Source organism: Oreochromis niloticus, linkage group LG2 (assembly GCF_001858045.2).
Source record: "Oreochromis niloticus isolate F11D_XX linkage group LG2, O_niloticus_UMD_NMBU, whole genome shotgun sequence".
In the NCBI taxonomy this organism is placed as follows: Eukaryota; Metazoa; Chordata; class Actinopteri; order Cichliformes; family Cichlidae; genus Oreochromis; species Oreochromis niloticus.
The window spans coordinates 13,955,409-13,976,307 of NC_031966.2; the positions used below are offsets into that span (position 1 = coordinate 13,955,409).

Below are 20,899 nucleotides of genomic sequence, written 5' to 3' on the forward strand. Positions count from 1 at the left end.
CGATATGGACGTGGCATTCTTGTGAGTGAATCTCACCCATTAAGAGATGGATCTCTGCCCAAGCAGAAGTGCGCCGCTTAATTGGTTCATTTCATTGTGGGCAAAAAGCTTTAATTGGGTGACACACTGAAAGATGGATGGATAACTTGTCCTGGAAAAAATATAGGTGGTATCTGAGGTGGATGGTTTAGCGCGATTTGCGTGTCTGTGTGGGAGTGTGTTAAAGAGAGTGGAGGCTTGAGAGAGATTATGTTAATAGGGCTCATTAGATCAACAAAGAAATATCTTGCATGAATATGGCTGTGATACACAAGAAAGTGTCTGCCATTGTAAAGGTACTAGAGAGGTAAATGCTCATGTGCTTGGCAGAAATGGTGGATGTGGGTGCTGAGCATGCAGAGACAAAGAGCTGAAGCCCACACATTGTTGTGATGGATGGCTGTGGAGCAAACTAACAAATTTAAACATATTACAACCCCTAAGTGTATCAAGGCATCCATTTGCATCAGTTCTCTTTATCAGAGCCTGAAAGAAAAATAATAACTTGCAAATTTATCAGAGTGTCTCCTTTGTGTTAAGTTATTAAGCAATACTGATTTTAAATGGCCTATAATCAAAGTACCTAATTTGCCAGTGCTGGAAATAGCATATTATAGAAATCATTCAGAATAGCTATTGTGGTTGAATGCGTGCCACAATACTATTTAAATGAATGGGAATGCAGGTGTTCCTATCTGACAGAAAATATATTTTTTGTTTTGTTTTTGTGTTCATTTCAGGGCGTTTCTACCTTGGAATAATTGAAATGGCAAATCACTCTAACGATAGGTATGCAGAACTGCTGCTCCAGTCAATTGTTTTGGAGATAAAGAAGGAATAATTATGTTTTTCCATTTTCATAAGTGAGGCCATTATCATGGCATCTGTTGAGAAGTAGTGTTAAACCTTCTATTCGAATAGCACCTATTACTTTAATGGTGATATGTCTTCCCTGTTGACACTGGTTGATCTGTTTTTTATCTATTTGTGCTAAAACTTGAAGACAGATCCTGAATTTAAATGGCCAAGTTTCGCAGCTTGGCTTCGTTATAACTGCCCTTATAAGTGTCACCGACAAGCCTGCTAAAATTTGGACGATAGAGTTTTTACATAAATAAAACTCGAGGTCTAAATGTCTAAATTCATATAAGGACAGAGCACAATTTTTTTCAAACTTGCTACCCAGTAATTGGAAGCTGGTGTTACTAGTCACATTACAGGAAATGAAAGGTAAAATGTGCACAGCTACTGTATAACTGTAGTTCACCCTAATTTACTGTGCAAACCAGCTGGAAAGTTACATGCAAAAGTCAGCAGAGCAGCATAGTTTAGTATCAGCCACAGAATGGTAAGGTATTAAGATGCACTAAAAAAAAATATCTGCCAGGAATAGGAAGATACTTTCTTCTGTAAAAATAAGAGAATAAATAAAGGCCTACTTTCTTTTGTTTAATACAAGACTTTGTGTCTAGTTGTGTCTATGTTAGGCTAAACTAAAACTACAGAAAAAAGTGGTTGGAGATCGGAGCACAAGCAAAAGCATTTCAACAGTGTGCAATTAATTGCATTCTCCTTGCCTTTGAAACGGTCACGTCAAAGAAGGACACCAGGTCTAAAAGCACTCGCAAAAAGGTGCAGTTTTCACACCGATATTGGTGCATCAAGATAGCGATAAAACAACGATAAATTAGCAATAAGATGGTTTGCCATAGTACTGCAATTAAATAGGATAAATGTCTAATCATTTGGCCTCTGTAGCAAATCTGTTTCAAATGAGTGAAAAGATCAACCACAACCTGACCGTCATTCACTGCATCATTTACAATTAAACCTTACAATCCATGAATTGTTATTATTGTTAAGTCTGACTGATTACAATGTGCTGGCGATCTGTCGGTTTATAAATTAGGTGGGGATTAACTGCAAATGTTTGCCAATCTGTTTGAGAGTGACCGCAGTTGGTCTGAGTTGGACCCAGAAAGTGTTACATCAGTATATCAATTCAATACAGTCACTTACCAATCACCAGTTTTTCCTGGTCGCCCATAGGTTGCCATCTTTTTTATTATTATTATAGTTTGACTAAGGCCTTATACACGGTTCTTGTTCTAGAACAAATTTGGTTTGAGGGTACAGAGAAATACCAAAATCTGTAACGCTTTTTACTCACTGCAAAGGCAGCAAGTAAAATTACTGTGTAATAAAGTGCACTCAGTTTAATTGGCTAAGATGACATATTTCTGTGTTTGCAAATATGTAATTATTATTATTTTTTTGTTCATTTTATTTTGTTTTGGGGTTTTTTGGTCATTTTGCACATCTTTGTTTCTAAAAAATGTGAAGCAGTGCAAATATTCTGAAACTGCCAAAGTTTGTTGGGGTTTTTATTTAGGGTGGTGGAAGGTCTTATAAATAATCAGTCATTAGTCACATAACTTGGAATAACTTGCCTATATTTAAACTGATACTGTTAAACATCTAAGAGTCTCTCTGTTGTCTTCTGAGAGCTTTGCAACGCGACACACAAATAATGTAAAGAAAGAAGTGAAAGTTAAGTACGAAAAAGTAAAAGAGAAGCAAAACAAGTGTTCTCTTAAAAGATTTTTCCTGTTTGTGTGCAAGCATGGAAAATATTTAACTGCTTTCCATACTACAGTATGTAATTACAGTACATGATAGACAAAAGCTCAAGCTGACACCTGCTATGCTCAGCTTGGCAGAAAAGAAAAACGCCCAGGTGCTCTCTTGTTTTCTCATCCCCTCTCTCTCTCACCTTCTTTTCTATCACTCTGGGAGATTGTGTGTTTGAGTAAGTGTTTATGTGCTGGGAACAGCGTGTGTGCTTTTCAGTGTGCTTTAGCTTTCCCGCTGGTGCCGTGCACTGGTTTTGCCTACAAGCAAGCGACCTATTTTTCTCAGCTCTGAATGAAGTAGACATTTGAACACAGAGAGAAGCAGAGCGACAGGGAAGGAGGGGGTGCAGATCGGTTCCTTTGCTTTTATTCAGGCTTGTGGATTAATTACCCTGTACCTAAACCTGATCCTGTGCTGTGAGCGAGACACTTTGGCATCACCCTGATCAATAATGCATTTTTCTGTCTCTCCATTTAATTTGCACGCAGGCCCTACACACTGGCATCACCATCTCCCTAGAAAAGTGTAACAGACACCTGATATCCAAAGTGCAACACTCAACCCTCACCCCCTTAATGCCCCCTCCCTTCTCTGTTGTTCACTGACAAATTGATTCTCTCTCAATGTGCTGCATTGAAAGAAATCATCAATCCTCTGAGCGGTGTAATAAGATACAAGGCATGGATTAGCTCCTGGACTTGTACAAATTAGTTCCTCTTTTTGGGTTGAACTGTGACATTCCATTTCCAAGTATTATGTATTTTGTGATGTCAAAGCTTAAGTTTAAGAAGCAAGACAGTGTAGTAGATGTTAGTGCTCCTTGAAAATGGTAGCTTAGCTAGCACAATGCTGCATCTGCAGCAGTCGGACAGGAGTAGCTGTTGATAGCAAGGTCAAACTATCGGGGGAGACAGGTAAGTCATCTGATCTCATGTGATTTATCTGCTGTGTTTGTGTGGGTTTAGCCCAGCATTGAAAGAAGAGATGTTTGTTGAGATCTTAGACTTTGTGCTTTGTAAAGTGTGTGGTTTTCCTGAATATCTAATTGAGTCACCACTCTCCAATGTTGAGCAGATCACTTTGTGCACCTGCAACTGTGTGTGTTTGGGTTTTGTTCGTGTCTGTGAGCAGAGAGGCTTCTTTCAGTGAATGGAGCCCCAGATACACTAAATGCATTGGCGAATTTAAAAAACCATAAACTGTTGTGGTATCTGGCATAGTTTACTGATTTTAAGATCATGATTTGTATATGAGGACACATACACATATACATACACACTGGTTCATTAAAATGTGTCACCAAAGAAAATGTAGGCAGTGACTGTTTAGCACTTTTCACTGCAATGCATTTTGTGTTTGTAAAGAGTGAAATATTTCATGTATTTCAGTGCACCAGTGCACTTTTGCACAGTCATCCAGAAAGTCCTTATCAGGTCAAATGAGGTTATACAATGAAGTAGCCTGAAGTATAATAATAAGTCTTACTGAATGCACTATGGTAATAGAATTTGTGTGACTTAAATCTATCTGTTGACAGGTGCCAGGATAAGTGATGCAGTGGGCTAAGTGAAGCAGTAGGTCGCATACACAGAATCTCATGGGAAATTGGTGAAGGGTAGTCAGCTCTGACTTGCATTGTTAGAATCTTTTTATACATAATAAATTAGATTCTCCTGCAGCCAATGCATAGTCCCGCTCACTGTATGATCTATGAACATGGCGTGATGTTTTTTTGTCCTAAATATTTCACTGTTATTCAAACAAACAACAGCTGACGTTATGCAAACAAGCAATACGCTATTTAGTGCAGTTGTGCAACTGTACAATTTAGCTTGAATTGACCTCTCATGTATAATGATCATGTATGCTGTGCACTGTTTTTTTGTGTTGTTTAGAGTTCTTTTTCTCGAAATTCTAAGTTAACCATGCTACTGCCACAATAGTGCATCTCTGAACGGCGTGTTTATTGCTTTTGTTAAGTGAATCTGATTTGTCACCGCCCACATGTATCTTTATAGAGATTCAGACTGACATCAACAGTCCACTTACTGCCTAATGCTAAAGAGAATGCTGAGCCAATTAAACAGCTGCCTTACTTCAGGCAATATGTTGAACAAATAAACTCATCATGCCAATACCTGGCTTCTCGGTGTACTAGGGTGCCTCACCCCAGTTAAGTGCAGTGGAATGTGACTTTTTTACTGTTAGACTGAAGGTTAAAATGATTTGCTTCATAAATCAACATTAACCCTTTACACAATTTTGCTGCCCAATAACAAACTGTGGCAGCAGAGAGAAATTAGGAGCTTTTTATGTGTCTTTTTCTTTTTTCAGCATGTGTCTGTTTCATCAACTCTTCCTCTGTCATCCTTTACTGAACATTTAATATTTATTAAAAGCTGTTTGTCTTCCAAAATGGAGAGTGTTGCGCAAACCCACTTCCAAACCAGCTTAGACATGGTGTAAAATGTAAATTAAAACAATGCAGTGATTATTCATCGAACATAGAAGAAGATAAAATGTATCATTTTAAGAAATTCTGGTAAAGGACTGCAGGCTGGACAAGTTCAGCACCCTTCTGCTGCAAAATCATGCTGTTGCTGTAGATACAGTATGTGGTCCAGCATTGTCTTGCTGAATTATGCAAGCCCTACCCTGAAAAGGACGCTGTCTGGATGGAAGCATATATTGCTGTAAAACCTGTATATTTTTTTCAGCATTGATGAATTCTTTTGAGATGTTCAGGCTGCCACTACCATAGGCACAGGTGCACCCCTTACCATCAGAGATGCAGGCTTTTGAACTGAGTGCTGATAAAAAGTCAAATGGTTCATCTGCTCTTTACTTCAGAGGATGTGGCGTCTGTGTTTTCCAAAAAGAATTTCAAATTTCAATTCGTCTGTCCACAGAATAGTTTTCCTCTTTGTCTCAGTCCATTTTAAATGAGCATCTGGCCCAGAAAAGATAGCAGTGTTCCTGGATAATGTTCACATATGGCTTCTTTTTTGCATAATAGAGCTTTAACCTGCTTTTGTGGATGGCATGGTGAGCTGTGTTCACGGACTATGATTTCTGGAAGGGTTCCTGAGCCCAGTGATTTCCATGGTAGAATCGTGCCTGTTTTTAGTGTAATGCTGTCTGAGAGCTTAACAATCAATACTGACATTTGGCCTTGTCCATTGTGCACAGAGATTTCTCCAGATTCTATGAATCATTTGATGATATTATGTACTGTAAATTACAAGATATTCAAAGTGTTTCCAGTTTTTTATTGATGAACATTTTTTGGAAATGATTCCAGAATTTCTAGACTCCATTTTTTTGTATAATTGGTGAATTTCTGCTCATTTTTACTTCTGAGAAACTCTGCCTCCCTCACATGTTGTTTTTATACCCATCCATGTCACTAAACTGTTGCCAATCAACCTAAGTAGTTGCAGAATGTTCCTCCAGTTCTTTCCTGTTAGCATCACTTACTTTTCCTGCAACTCTGTCCCAACTTTTATGAAAATATGTTCCTACCATAAAATTTTAAATGAGTTAAAAATGTTCTGAAAATGATACATTTTTTTAGTTCAGACATTTGATATGGTGTGTGTGTGCTGTTGTTTGTTATTTTTGAGATTTGCAAATCATTACATCATTTTTATAAGATAATAGCACACAGATGAGTGGATACAGCTGTTCAAATAAAACAATCCATGATGTGAATTGGTGTGTGATGGTTTACAGGGAAATCACCCTTTATATCAGTTGACATGGATAGTTTATTCACTTTCTTCCTGCTTGAAAATCTTGAAAATCCTCATTATGAAGCATGCGCCTTTGTTCACTCAGGAAAATGCATCCACAGAAAGTAATTTTAGTGTACAGGTAACTAACTGGTGTTGCTGGCAGTTTTTAGTGCGCATTACAAAGTTACTGATTCTCCATTAGTGTGCTGACAACAGAAAAACCCATTTTAGTGGCTTATTTAATTCAGGCTAATGAAAACACACAGGCAGCTCTTGGTTTGGATTGTGATTCACAGCTGTGAGATGACTGTGTACTGAAGAGGAGAGTGTTTCCTACTTGCACCTGCCCTTCTGTATTTGTCTCCATTACAGACAGAACAAGCCGTAAAATCTAGAGAGTTGTATAGTTTATAAAACACACCCCGTTTCTGACAAATTCTATTAATATGTTAGGCTCTGTATTGTGTTCCCAGTGACAAAATACTTGCTGTATTGGAAAAAAAAAGAAGAAGCAATTTTTGCCAGATGTGGGGACATGCACGCAGCTACCAGGGTAGCTCTGGGAGACAGTAATGTAGTCTTGTAACTCAATCTCTGAGCACACCACTGAATGGAGAAATGCAGCTTCTTTGGCTCGTACTATTCTGTCATTTCTCTGTTGTGACCTTTTTCAGTTCTCTTTTGATTAGGGACTGCACTGATCCCGGAGCAGTCATTTGACCAAGAGCAGAACAATGAAAAGATAACAGTGTGATGCTTTGTTTTCATTTATGGTTATGGCATAGCAGTAGAGGTTGTAGACGGCAACTTTCAGTATATTATGTCATATCAAATCTGGTGAACTGATACTATTTACAGTCTCGATTTAATGATACTTCAGTACAGATTTTTTATTACGTAAACAACTGGAAGCTGGTCAGATCTTTTTCTTGTTCTATAGCTTTTGTTCTTTTGGGGAGGAGCCCATTTTATATTGCTAGCTTTGATTAGTGTACCTGTTTACACCAATGAAACCACATTTAAGAAATGGCCAAGCACTTAAGCAAATAATTTAAAAGATAAACTCTCCATGTAACACAATAACTTGTAAATATTGTAGCCTCATACAGTCACACTGGAAGTAAATAAGTTATACTAAAAATACCTCCAACTTTAGCTAGTGCATTGCATGCATAAAGAATGAAGAATGGCAGTTTTTATTTTTCCACTGAATTGCAATGCCACCACTCAAGAAGCAGTGAATGGCACAGTATCTTCTTTTACTCCCGGGAAAAGGGCCTCAGACACATTCTTTGAGCCATCCCATGGCTTAACAAGCATAACAGTTGGGAAATTGATCTCTTCAGACTTTGATTATCTCCATAACTCTATATAAACAGATAGGACATGGTTGCTGCGGTTTTTAAAATGACCAGGGATGCAATCTCCCATCATGAACCTGTCAGTTGTGTGTATGACAGTGATGCCCACAAAAATTGAAAGCTTATGCTACTTGAATCCAAGGCTCATGCTACAAACATGACTTACCACAAACATAAAATGGGCCTTAGACTTTTGTCAGCTTATCACAGGTTTCTTATCGAGGTCAGGAAAAAATGTTTTGTTTTTTGTTTTGTTTTTTTAGACTGACACCTCTCGCTTGATTGTACTAATAATTAAAAAAAGCACCATACAATACAAAAATTGTATTCTTCTGGGTGGAAGGGACCTTTTCTGTGATATTTAAGAGAGGGAAAAAATGACAACAATGAAGGGCAATAGGAAAGAATATTTTACAAAAACAGACACCTTACAATTCAAGAGCCTTTTTTGTGAAACTAGTACATTTGCTCATGTTAAGCCCATGCAGGTCATTACATAGTCACAGAATGTTAATTAAGTAATGATGATTAACTCTTGTACATACTGTAAGTCTATATTTTGGAATCAACAGTGCAGGGACTATCTGCCACTCTGTCTTTTATTGGTTTTCTGTTTTTCTCTGGTGATATATTTCAGGAATGCATTGTGGTGTTTTCATGGAGAGATGAGTGATGGAGAGTTGAAGGTGTTTTTTGAGATTGCATATGGCATGACATAGCCTCGAACTGATAAGACCACACACTTTGCAGTTGTGTCATTTTTTAAAATCTGTCATTTCATGCTTTTACTGCAATTAATGTTCTAGAGCGCCATAACAATCTTGAGATGTGAAGAATAAGAATATATGTAGTGTTTGACTCTTATCCTGAGTATTAATCTTGTTTGAAAAATGGGGTGTGGAAATTGTTGCATACCTGGCCTTAATAACAAGCTTGCAAAAATGAGTGGCACAGTGGGTGGAAATGTGTTAAAATAATGGAGTGAGGACAATCTATTTCTGCCCTAGTGTGTTCCTCACGCTGCTACACATAAACCAAATGAAGCATTTCTATTGATTGTCACTTCCTTGGATTCCACTGTTTGGGGACAGGGGCGGGGGATCTCCTACTATCAGCTGATATGGCTCATTGCTCATCATGGACTAATAAAGAGCTTTACTGGTACCATTATGCATTCTTCGTGGCTAGTGACAAACTAATGACAAGCCTTAAAAATGCTTTTACAATAGAAACAATAACAGATGGGGAGTCCCAGTTATTGAATTGCCTTAGCAAACATAAACTTTCATATGTATTTTTGGAGAAAAATGAGTCGTAATATGGCATAACGTGACACGTTGTATGTCTGCTTTATTACGTTTGGATATTAATGTGCAGAAACAGTCATACACACTGCAGGGCACAATGATTACAGATCCACTCAGTGTCCGATGCACTTTTATTTTAATATTTAGGAACCAGATTTGCTAAGTGGAAGAAATTAGTGTGAGGTAGCAATTGGAGAGGAGTGCAGATAGAAGTGAAAATTTCTATGAATGAACTACTAATAGTTATGAACACAGAGGCAAACTCAGCATTTGGTCACTAACAAGCAGACTGGATGAGGCTGGAGTTAATCTGCTAACACTACAGACTATGGTTTTTGTTCCTTGTAGTCTCACAAAATTAATATATTTTAGTATAATGTATATATAGTGCATATATAAAGAACACATAAACCATATATGTAAAAGCAGGCAATTCAGACCTGAAAGAGGAAGCAGAAGGACAAGTGGTGGGTTGTCTGGGTTGTCTCCGAGTGAGACGTATTTCACACCTGCTGGTTTAAAATGTTTCTTCTGAGCAAATTTACATAAAATGCAATAACAGAGACTATTATAACTTGTAATTTCAGCCAGAATTATATTACTTTGTTTTGATTATCATGTTATCAAAAGAATGTTTATGAAATTGGGAAGTTAATTACCATGTGAAGGCAATTACCTTCCAAACTACTAAGCATAATATCACGACCTCCAGTTTAGAGGACACGAGGCTGAATTGTTTATATGTTTGTTGACATTTGTTTGTTGTCAGAATAAGCCAACTTTTTTTATGAAGGTTTCTGCAAGTGGTAACTCCTAACTGTACCTCTGGGTATTCGACATTGGCCCACTGCCAACTTATCATTGCATGTTAAAGAAAAAAAAAGCTTAACAGTTAGTTTGTCTGACCTTATCCCCATTTACCTCCTTTGAACCCAAGTCTCCACAAAAAGATCACAACCTAGGAAATAACAGATAGATCTGGGAAGCAGGGTGAGCTTTTGATGTCACTACTTTTATTAGCTTTATTATTTACTGAGTCATTACAACACTAAATGAGTTTAGTTTAGTGAATTGGTGGAGTGAAGGGAGTAAGATAGTTAGAGTGCAGGTCCTTAGCCAAAAAGCCCCAGGTTGAGTTTCACGTGACTATTCTTGAGGAAGACACTGAACTCGCTATCTGCAAACTTCGTGACTGAGTCTCACTCTAATAGGCTATAATGAGAATTCTTAGCTCACGTTAACCCTCTCTATAGAGATCAGAAACTGACCCTGCAGATAAAATCTTGACCTCTGCTTCTTTCCTTTATAGATAATTAGCCAATTGCTTGGTATTAATAATAATAATCTTCTATTAGCATGGAAAAGGGAAGAGTGATTGTGGCTATTGTCATAGAATAAAGAACCGTATGTTGTTTTTGCTGTGCCATTCTGTTTGTGTATCCTCATCACATGTTACAGAAAATTGACTGCTTGAATCATAACATACTGAAAAATGTATTAGTACATTTTTGTTAGGGTGAGAAATGGAAAAAAATCATCAAAGATTAAGTAACATGCAGTAATTTATTTTGTGTTGCTTGGATAGCAGGAAAAACCTGAAAAGACCTTAGCTTCTTGACTTTATTGCCGATATGCACATTGTCTCTTTAGTTTTTTGATGTCTCAAAAGATTTAGAGATCTGTCAGAATCAGTTCCTGATCCATTCAAACTGAAAATGACAATAACTGCACAATTATTTGACACATGCTGTCTTTACTAGCTGGAAATATCTGACTATAATGAACTTAACAGAAACAGAAACTTGATTCAATCTGAAAAAAAAGGGAGAAAGAAAATTCCCATGTGACCAAATCATTATTTTACATTAATTTACCTTCAGATACAGAGGAAGAAAAAAAAGGAACAGAGTGACAGACAGATACACAGAAAGAAAGACAGAGAGCTTTTTTCCACTACATACATTTTCAGAACACTTAAGTGATTCTCGATCCCAGCATGCCTTACCCTGCCACTGCCATGACAGATGCTCTAAAATTGAATATAGATTTCAGTGAGCAAGGCTGGTGTGCCTGATGAATCTCAATTTGCTGCTGTCCATATTTCTTAGTCACTACTATGGATAGCTCAGAGGGAGGCAGTGAGGGGCCTATGGCTGCACCTGCCAAACTGTCAGTTTGCAAGTGTCAAATGATGATTGGTTCCTCATAAAAGTCCATATTTATCCCAGACTAATTCCTGCCTTACATCGTTTAATCACCAATATCTATGTTAGAGAGTAGTAAAGGAACAGATCTGCTTTATTTCACAACAGTGGCAATTTAAGAGAAAAGGAAACCCACAAGATGACAGTTTCTCCGCAGACAAAGATTGTAAGAATAGTTTACAGTAGCTCGAAGGTGGAACAAACGTACAGAGCTTTCCCAAGGGGAGTGGAGGTGCCTTGCCTCCTGTGTACCTGTCAGTCTATTTATAGTAGGACTTGAAGTACTCATAAAATGAAACAGGATGCTATTGTTCTGCAACTCAGCGCTCTTCTTGTCTTCCCATCAAAATGTTACTTTGTTAGAAGTGCCAATTTTTTAATCAAATTTAATTGAACATAACTGTAAATCTAGCTCTGCAGTTAGTCATCCCTCACCATTTATGCATTTAATTCAGTATGACAATGAACCTACTTTCCTTGCCTTAAGTTTCATAACCCCTTCTATTAGAGAAAGTTTCGTAGGGACTACAGAAAGTGAACCTACTAGGATTTGAGCAAAAACAACAGTGAGACACTGAACTAAATTTTGCAGCAAGTTAAATATCACATTACGTACAAGGGACTATAAGGCATGACACACAACATTTTTGGATACGCAATACTACTTTTTAACAGCTTAATCTTTATCAAATGATAATCATAATTGCGTTTCACTAATGTTGCACGTGTTTTTATTCCTCATCGATATCATTCTTAACTTTTAAACTTGTCATTTTAATAATGAGGCAGCTAGATGCCACAAATGCTGTGCTAGGATGAAAATAAAATAATGCAAGACTAGAGTCACAGCATTAACAATTAATTATTTTTGGAACTGAAAATGAGTAGAAAACTGCTTGCACAAAGTTCAGTCAGATCCAGTCTAATTACTTTGTTTCGTAAAAGCATTTCGCTGTCATTGAAAGAAATGCTAATGTATTCATAACAAAGAAAGAATAATAAAATAGAATTTAAAATTCCAGATCTAATTACAATTTTGTATATTAATTTATTAAGAACTACATTTTGCAGAAAAGCTCCAATTTGTTTTATGCATTTGTTATTTCATCAACAATAAAGTCAACACTGAGCTAATCTAAACCAACACATACCATGTAGCACAAGCTTGACTCTCTTACATACTTATACACAAGCCTGAATACCTGGAGATACGGAAATGCTCAAAGTAAGGGAAAATAAAATGAATGCATAATAAATAAATTCAAATAATAAAAGGTTACTGCAATGCACATGTTCACCTGCCATTTTATTAGATATACCTGTGGAATTGCTCATTAATTCAAATATCTAATCAGTCAATCACATGGCAACAACCCAATGCATTTAGGCATCTCGACATGGTCAAAATGACTTATGAAGTTCAAACTGAGCATCAGAATGTGGAAGAAAGGTGATTTAAGTGACAGTGGAAATGACATGCTTCTTGGTGCCAGGCAGAACTTGTTGATCTACTGGGATTTTCCAACACAGCCATCTCTAAGGCTTACAGGGAATGGTCTGAAACACAGAAAATATCCAGTGAGTACCAGTTCTGAATAAAGATGCCTTGCTGAGACCAAAAGTTAGAGGAGAATAGCCAGACTGCTGAAGCTGAAGCAAAATTTGACAAAAGAAGACTGCAAAAATGTTGACTGATCTAATGCGTCTCGTGGTGCAAAATTCAGATTGTAGAGCCAGAATTTGGTGTAAACAACATGAAAGTTTCTGGCTACTGGTGGTGGTGGTGGTACGCTTTGGGCTCCTTAGTACAAATTGAGCATTGTTTAAATGTCACAGCCTATCTGAGTATTGCTATACCTGTAACACATTACACCATCCATCCAAGCCATTATTTACAATCTATCATAAGCTGCCAGAGTAACATTCAAGTGAAAAAGACTAAACCGAAACTTAACTTTTACATATCAAAGTATCACACTCTCACAATACGCTTTTTGTTAAGTACAATTAGAATCTTTAGCACAAAATGTCAAAACATTGGTCTTTAACCACTGTTATGTGCTCTGCACTGTACATGATTGAATTTTGTTCCTTAAAAATAGAATACAGATAGGAAAAAACCCCAAAAAACCTTCAGAGTCAATTTCATGATGGCACCAGGGGGTGAAGGAAACAACAGAGCTTTCTAGTGTAATTAGAGTAGACATGCTACATGTGTCTGTGTGTGTTGCCGCATCTCATTAGGGCGAGGTATGGGCCACTGAGCCAGCTAAGAGGAATGGATAGGGAGCATGTGGCGGTGTAGTTTGCTTTACCACAAACATAGCCTCTCTGCTCTTTATCTTTCTCTCAGGAGTCGCACAGACACCCCTCAAGTCAGGGCCAGTCAAATTGGCTTCGCTTGATGCAAAGGCCTGTAAGGAGCTTTTTGTCAAAATGAATGCACAGACACAAAATGGCTTGTCTGTGTGTGTAAATATATGTATGCATAGTATGTACAAAAATAAAAGTACAAACTTCATGGTACTTCAGAAAACGGAAATCTTATTGAGATAAGGCACAAAATGTAAAAGGACAATTAGCTTAAGTTTTTAGTTATGCAAGAACATTTGGTAATGTCTTTAAACATTGCATAGACTTTGTTTATTAATGTGGCTTCCAGCCATCTGCTGTACATGAAGCACAAAAGTTATTTTTTCTCAGCACAAATGTATCTCTTCTCTTTTTTACTCTGTTGAATACCCACATCAATACTCATTAAAGAGATAAAACACATGTTTATCTCATTTGTGAGCAGAGTGAATTGTGTTTGGACAAATTCAAGTTATAGTTTAGATTTGTAACTTCTTTAAGTACTGCCTGTGTTGGCACGTTGTTCTAATGTGGATACATAGCTGGTAAAAAGAAAAAAAAAATACCCCCAATTCCTGAAGCTACTCATCAAAGATTTGACAAGGTTTAACCAATGGAATTTATTGAGTAGCCCAGCCCTTGATAATATGAAATATTATTGAAATATTTTCAAGCCACAGCAAACCAACAGACAGTTTGAAAAATCAAAGCAGGTCTGTTGCAATGTGATTGTTAGGGTTCTAGCAGAAGTGGAGGCAAAGCAAAATGTTTTAAATGTGAGCAACATTGAAAGATGATGAAAAATTACAAAATAAATTTCTAGTATGCAAAGTTTATAAAGATGAAGTTTATAAAGAGCCATAATCTAATATAAAGGGTCAGGCAAAGGAGGGAAATTATGGGAAGCTGCAATACTGTATTTATTAGGTAAAGTCTCTCGTAAAGATCATCATTTTGACCTCAGGACTACCAGCAGGAATGGGAGGAAGGAAGAGCTATTGATATTATACTTACCATCAGTTCAGTCAGAGACACTTAAAGGAACAGATCTTTTATTAACCAATGCGTATGTATTATGTTATATATTATAAAATGCACAGTATATTAACCTGTAGGTCTGTGTGAGGAAGCACTTAATTATTCTGAGCAAGAATAACAATATTTCTGAGAGCTAATCCCTGAAAAAAGTACTATTCCTTCCTGATCCTCAACAACAGACTCACTACAATATGCCACCATTAATACAGCAAGCATGTCTTTAGTGATGAGATCCTGTTGTATAACTTAAATAATAATATTCATTGCCCTTAGATAAACAGGAGGTGATATACTGATATCATATTAAATAATATGTATTTTACAATTAAAACAGTCTCTACCTAATGTGCTTTCATACAAGATTTCTGTAAAATGCATAATCTACTATAGAGACTTGTTATACCTTGAACATTAGCCTTACCAATGCAAATATACAGATTTCAAGTTAATATAGAAAGATTCAGAGAAAATAATAGCGCAAATCAAATCACTTATGTAGAAGCCATGCCTAATGTTTATCATAAATTGAATATGAATAACAGCACAACATTAAGGCTGCATCAACATCAAGTAAGCAACCACAGGAACTTTAAGTCTAGGCTTGAAAAATATATGTCAAAAAGTGTTTCTTTGTTAAACATATATATATATATTCACATATATATATATATTCTTTTTAACAAGAGGAACCACTCAGGGTAGTAATGAAAACACAAGAACTCAGTTACAGATATTTGTAACAGAATCATCATCATCATCATCATCATCATCATTATTATTATTATTATTATTATTATTATTATTATTATTATTATTATTGTTATTATCATTATTATTATTATTATTGTTATTATCATAAGGGCTTGGTGATTCATTTTGCAATGCAGTCCAGTGGTGTTTCTTTAGGTGTGTCATGAAGGAACACTAACAAAAAAAGTCAGTAGAAGTGACATGAAAACATAGTACAACACTCAACCACTCAATCAGTCTTTACTGGTTTCAGTTTTTGTGTCATTATATTTTTGACACGACTCTGGTCTGTTGGCATATGAACAAAGCTATAGTTATAGACCATTATAATCAAATAAAGTACCTTCCTCAAAAGTCGGAGGTGTTATGAAGACTCACGTCTTTGCTTGATTTTACCAAACATGTCACAGCAGAACTGTTCAGACAATATTTTGTATTTGGCATCATCTATAAAGGAATATATTTCTTTATTGCTTATCTTCCCAATCTGAAGATAAATATTCGGTGTTTACTTTTGGTTGTACACAAATGTCTTAATCATCCAATAAGAAAAAAGATCATTAACAAAGTTGTTTAACAATTAATTAAGCATTCGGATGCATTGTAATGATATTCATGTTAAACAATGGTAATAGGTTAAACCATGTCCATGTAGAGGACTGGGGTGATGGGTGCAATTTAATGGCTTGCATTAACTTCTTGTAGGGCCTTCCTCTCACATCTTCAGTTCCCTCATTGTTTTTTTCTACCTTCAGTGGAGCAGACCAACTTCTTAATTGGCATAATAATGTGATTAATTGCTTTCTTGTCACTGGGCCCACTGCGTTTTGCACTGTAAAGAAATATAAATCAACCGTGTATTTACAAGCAATCAAATGGCCTAGATTGAAAAGAACATATAAAAGATGCCCAGCTGTGCAAAGTAATTGGTTCTGCTTTATTAACTGTATATCATTAGTTGAAAGTAAAGCCTTTGGATTGGAGAGATGAGTTACTTTGACATGCGTTACATTTTCTCTCCTTGTCAACTAAACGGTAAAATAAAACATTGTATAATAATGGGCAAGTCATCGGAATCAGAATCAGATTTTATTTTGACAGCTATGTTACAGATACCTGGAATTGGGTCCCAGCTGTTAGTGCTATAGAAAGTGACAGTGTACACAAAACAATATATTTGGGCATTATATTACACAGAAGCAACAGTATATCTTCTCTACATCTATCTTTCTGTTTTTCTGTTTTTTATTTTTTGTGTTAACTCTAGTCTTGCATTGTCTAACACAACAATAATCGATTAGATAAATTAAAGACTCAGGAGTGAGTTTGGCTTTCCAATTGATTTTGGACATTACCTTAATGGTGGGTGGAGGTTGTCTGTTCTCAGAAATTAACCCTTACTTTAAAGACCATAATCTTAAAATTATTTTTACATAAGTGCTCTTTTTGAAGGTTATTTCTGACGTATTAAATCATAGTGTGCATGCCATTCCATTCCCAGCATGAGCTAGTCCTTGCTCTTAAAAATAATCCACTTGCTGATAAAGACATTTGAGGTTGTCATTTATCAGTAAAATGGGAAGGCAAACAAACATCTCATTCTCCAATCTGTCCCTCACCATTTCCCATATACAAAATAAAACACCAATTATCTAGACCTGGGCATGGTAGTTAGGAACAAATGCTGATGAAGTTCTGATGTCTATAGCAGCATCCAGGTGCTCTTGCATATTAAGATATTTTATGGTCTCATAATTAAAGAGAGAAGCTAATGGCATGATCAGTGTGCATCTTGATTCCAGGTGGCAAATGGCGTGTTAATGCATCCTTGTGAATCAAAGCCAAGTTTGCTTCAAGGGAATTGCTGACAACTGTCACAGGGTCTGCGGATGACAGATTGTCAATGGAAAGTTATTAAATCCACTAATGTACAATGATATACTCAAATTGTGATTCTGAATTTAAATGATTTTGTTTGTTATAGGCAAAATGAATATACTGGCCTATAGTAAAATAACGCAATAGAATGGATAATGGGACCTGCATAGTTTTGCACTGGCCCTCTGCAGAGCCTACACACAGCTTTGCAGACAATTGCCTCCATGTTGTTTCTCTGTGCTGTCATGAAGAGGCACTGTCCCAGATGAGGGCTTGTGTTGTTTTTGGTCCTTCAGAGATTCATGGAGAAGACCAAACTTATGACAATCTTGAGATCCCTTCACTGGTGCCTCAACCTCCACTCGCATCTTACTTCAGGTGACCTCAATAGGTCACATGATTTGGTGAGGCAAAGTCTCACAATGGTTTTACCTGAAACCACTCGCACCTTTTTTCACCTTGGCCCATGTGATAAGGCACATGTAATAATGGTCTTGGGACAACCACCATTAGGGTTTAAAACTGAAGAATCCTGACAGGTGAAATGCCTTCATGAAACTTAAAGAAGTCGAGTCACTTTCTTTCCAAGCTCCTTAGACTACCATGACCTGGCTGACTGAGAGCCTACAGAGACAACTTATGACATAAAGCTAGAGTGAAACCGACTATTAATAACCATGAAAAGTGGCCGCTGCAGCCACAGCGTGTTTTTTTGCATGTTTCCTTCTAGTAGTAGTTGTTCAATTTCATTCCCTTTCCTTTCCCAGCTCACCATTCAACCAATCGGCATTTGACCTGTACACAGCCTCGTCCATATTGAGTGTGTGTGTGTCAAGCTACATGCTGTTGGCTTTTCGGAGGATTGCAAGCATATTACACACTCATAATTCTGCATAGCCAAATACCTAAATGGTCACAAATATGGTGCCAGTGATCCCACAAAAAAATGTTCTCTCACTTGTTTTCTTATCAAATCTAAACACACACGGTTTGGTTGAAAAGGCTGTCGAGTCCCAAAAGATAAATAGCATTATTTAAGTAATTCAAATCTTGACTTGATGAATATAAAGTGATTATCAGAGTTCTGTCTGTACCTGTTCATCAAGTATCTTTAAGGATATTACATTCAGAGCAAAAGAGCAAAACAGAACTGTGTATAAAAAAGGTTTTTTTCCCTAAAGCTAGTGTCGAAGGGTATTTAACCCTCATCCTAATGACTAGGGTATGTGTAGACCCAAGCCACAGCTTACAATGTTTGTTAGTTGTTTTGTGTGTTGTTTTTAAAATATATAAATCCTTTTTCCCCCTTTATTTATTTTAATTACTGTCAATGTGTTCTTAATAATATGACATCATTATGTTCTATTTCTGCTTTGATTAGTCGTTTTTAAGAATACAAATGTCATGGAGTCCCAAGGGGCTCCAGTAAAACGCACCCAATTCCACCTGTATAGTTTTAATAGTAAACTATTTATTCAGTTAATGTTTCCCATTGGCCCTATCACAGAGTGCCGAGGTAAGTAGGGTACCTCTGCCAGGCATTATAAAGAAGAAAAGCTCCATTGCTGTCATTCCTGGTGGGTGTTGGTCTCTGTCATGGGTGCCTTTTCTTAACAATTTTAATCACAATACTTAAAGACAGAATTTCTAGGCTCAGTCATGAGGTGGAAGGTGGAGCATGTCAGGTGTGGTGGACTCAGGATCTTTTGCAGACGATGTAGTTCTCTTGGTTTCATCAGGCAGTGACTTCCTGCTTGCACTGAGGCAGTTTGCAGCAGAGTATGAAGTGGGTTGGATGAGAATTAATGCTACCAAATCTGAGGCCATGGTTCTCAGCCAGAAAAAGAATGGTGTGTGCACTCTGGATCAAGGACAAGTAGCTGCCCCAGATGGAGGATCTTAAAATTTGTCAATCAACAAGAATAGATTGAATTGTGGATTTGTGCAGCATCTGTAGTAATGTGGATGGTGTACTGGTCGGTTGTGGTGAAAAGAAAGCTGAGCATCAACGCAAAGCACTTGATTTACTGGTTAATCTTTGTTCCTCCCCTCATCTATGGTCGCAAGCTGTAGAAAGTGACTTAAGCAATAAAACTGCAGATACAAGCGCTGGAAAAGAGCTTCCACTGAAGGGTGTCTGGGGTCTCCCTTATTGATAGGATGAGGAGTTTGGTCATTCTAGATGGGCTCAGTGTAGAATTGCTACTTTCCATTGAAAGGAATTATCAGGCAAAATGTCCTTCGTTTGTTACCTGTGTTTGTTTGATACCACGGAAGAACAATAAATATATAACTTTCTGTTGTAACCCTCAAACTGAATGGTAATGTGACGACACTCATTTTTCACTTTTTCACAAAACTAAAACATCATTACTTCTACGTCTAATTGTCTGTAATGGAGGCGGAGTAAACTGGATCTGCACTCCGGGCCCAGTGAATGCTTGCGACGCAGGGGGAACAAATTTTTTTCGGGGATACCTACCTTGATACAACACCTGGTTTGGCAGCATGTAGCGAGGCTCCACATGCTTTTAGTGTGAACTCCAGACTGCTGACAGGTCTAGCACACAACAGCTGCTCTATCACGTGACGCATACTGCTCCGACGTGCTCAAGTCACTACCTGGGTTACGCCATGTCACCTTGAGATAGCTGAGGTGGTTCGAGTATCTGAACAGGATGCCTTCTGGATGCCTACTAAGTGTGGTGCTTTGGGCATGTCCTAGGAAGCCCCTGGGCAGGTCCAGGACACAATGTAGAGATTCCAGCTCTGACCTGCCTGGTTGTGTAAATAATTTTAAGTAAATAATTTTAAAATCTGCTATCTTGCAACAATGATAAGACTAGATGCTGGATGCAATGAAAAAGAGGAGCCTTTAGTATTGTTTAACTATAACATATTAAGTTTACTGAGAGATTTAGATCAGCATCAGGCAATTAACCTTTCACTCTGGAATGTCAAAGACTAGCTCATCTGTATTATCAAGGGCAGACAAAAAGAGGATTATTATGAATTCAGCAAAATCATCCTTTCAAAACCCATCAATATTCTGTGGCCATTGTGAGGAACTGGGTTCAGGCTTAACGAGAGGATCCAAGGGATAAATGATCAAAAAACAGGACAGCTATCGTCCTTGAACTCTTAATGGCGTACTAATAGTGCAGGGTGTCAAGAGTGATTTTAACAAGAGTGTCCTGAGTAAAACTTTTATTTAATCTCACTGCCTTTGGACTTGGAGTAGATAGCTCCCTCCCTCCTCTCTCTCTCCCTCTCTCATCATCACCACATTAACAACTCAGACACGCCTATTGCATAATCACTATCCTTTGTGTTTCCTTCTGTAGTTTGGATAAGGGGACTCATTATAGAAGGAGAGTAGTGAGAAGCGGCCAGTGTTCATTTTGCACGACATGCCGTTTATTAGGAACTTAGAAATTCAAAACATTCTGAAACAGATACTTGAACAGCAATCCATGGAACCACATGCACGACACAAATCCCAACTTCCAACTTTTGTACTCCATATTGAACTGAACATCATAACCAAATGCATTTTAAGAACTATGTATATATATATATATATATATGTATATATATATATA

General features: G+C 37.2%; 1 protein-coding gene across 2 annotated transcripts in view; it reads left to right on the forward strand.

Moving 5' to 3' along the window:
- Nucleotides 1-20,899, forward strand: part of lingo2 (leucine rich repeat and Ig domain containing 2) — a 192,059-nt gene that overhangs the window by 92,520 nt on the left and 78,640 nt on the right. The window lies entirely within an intron of this gene.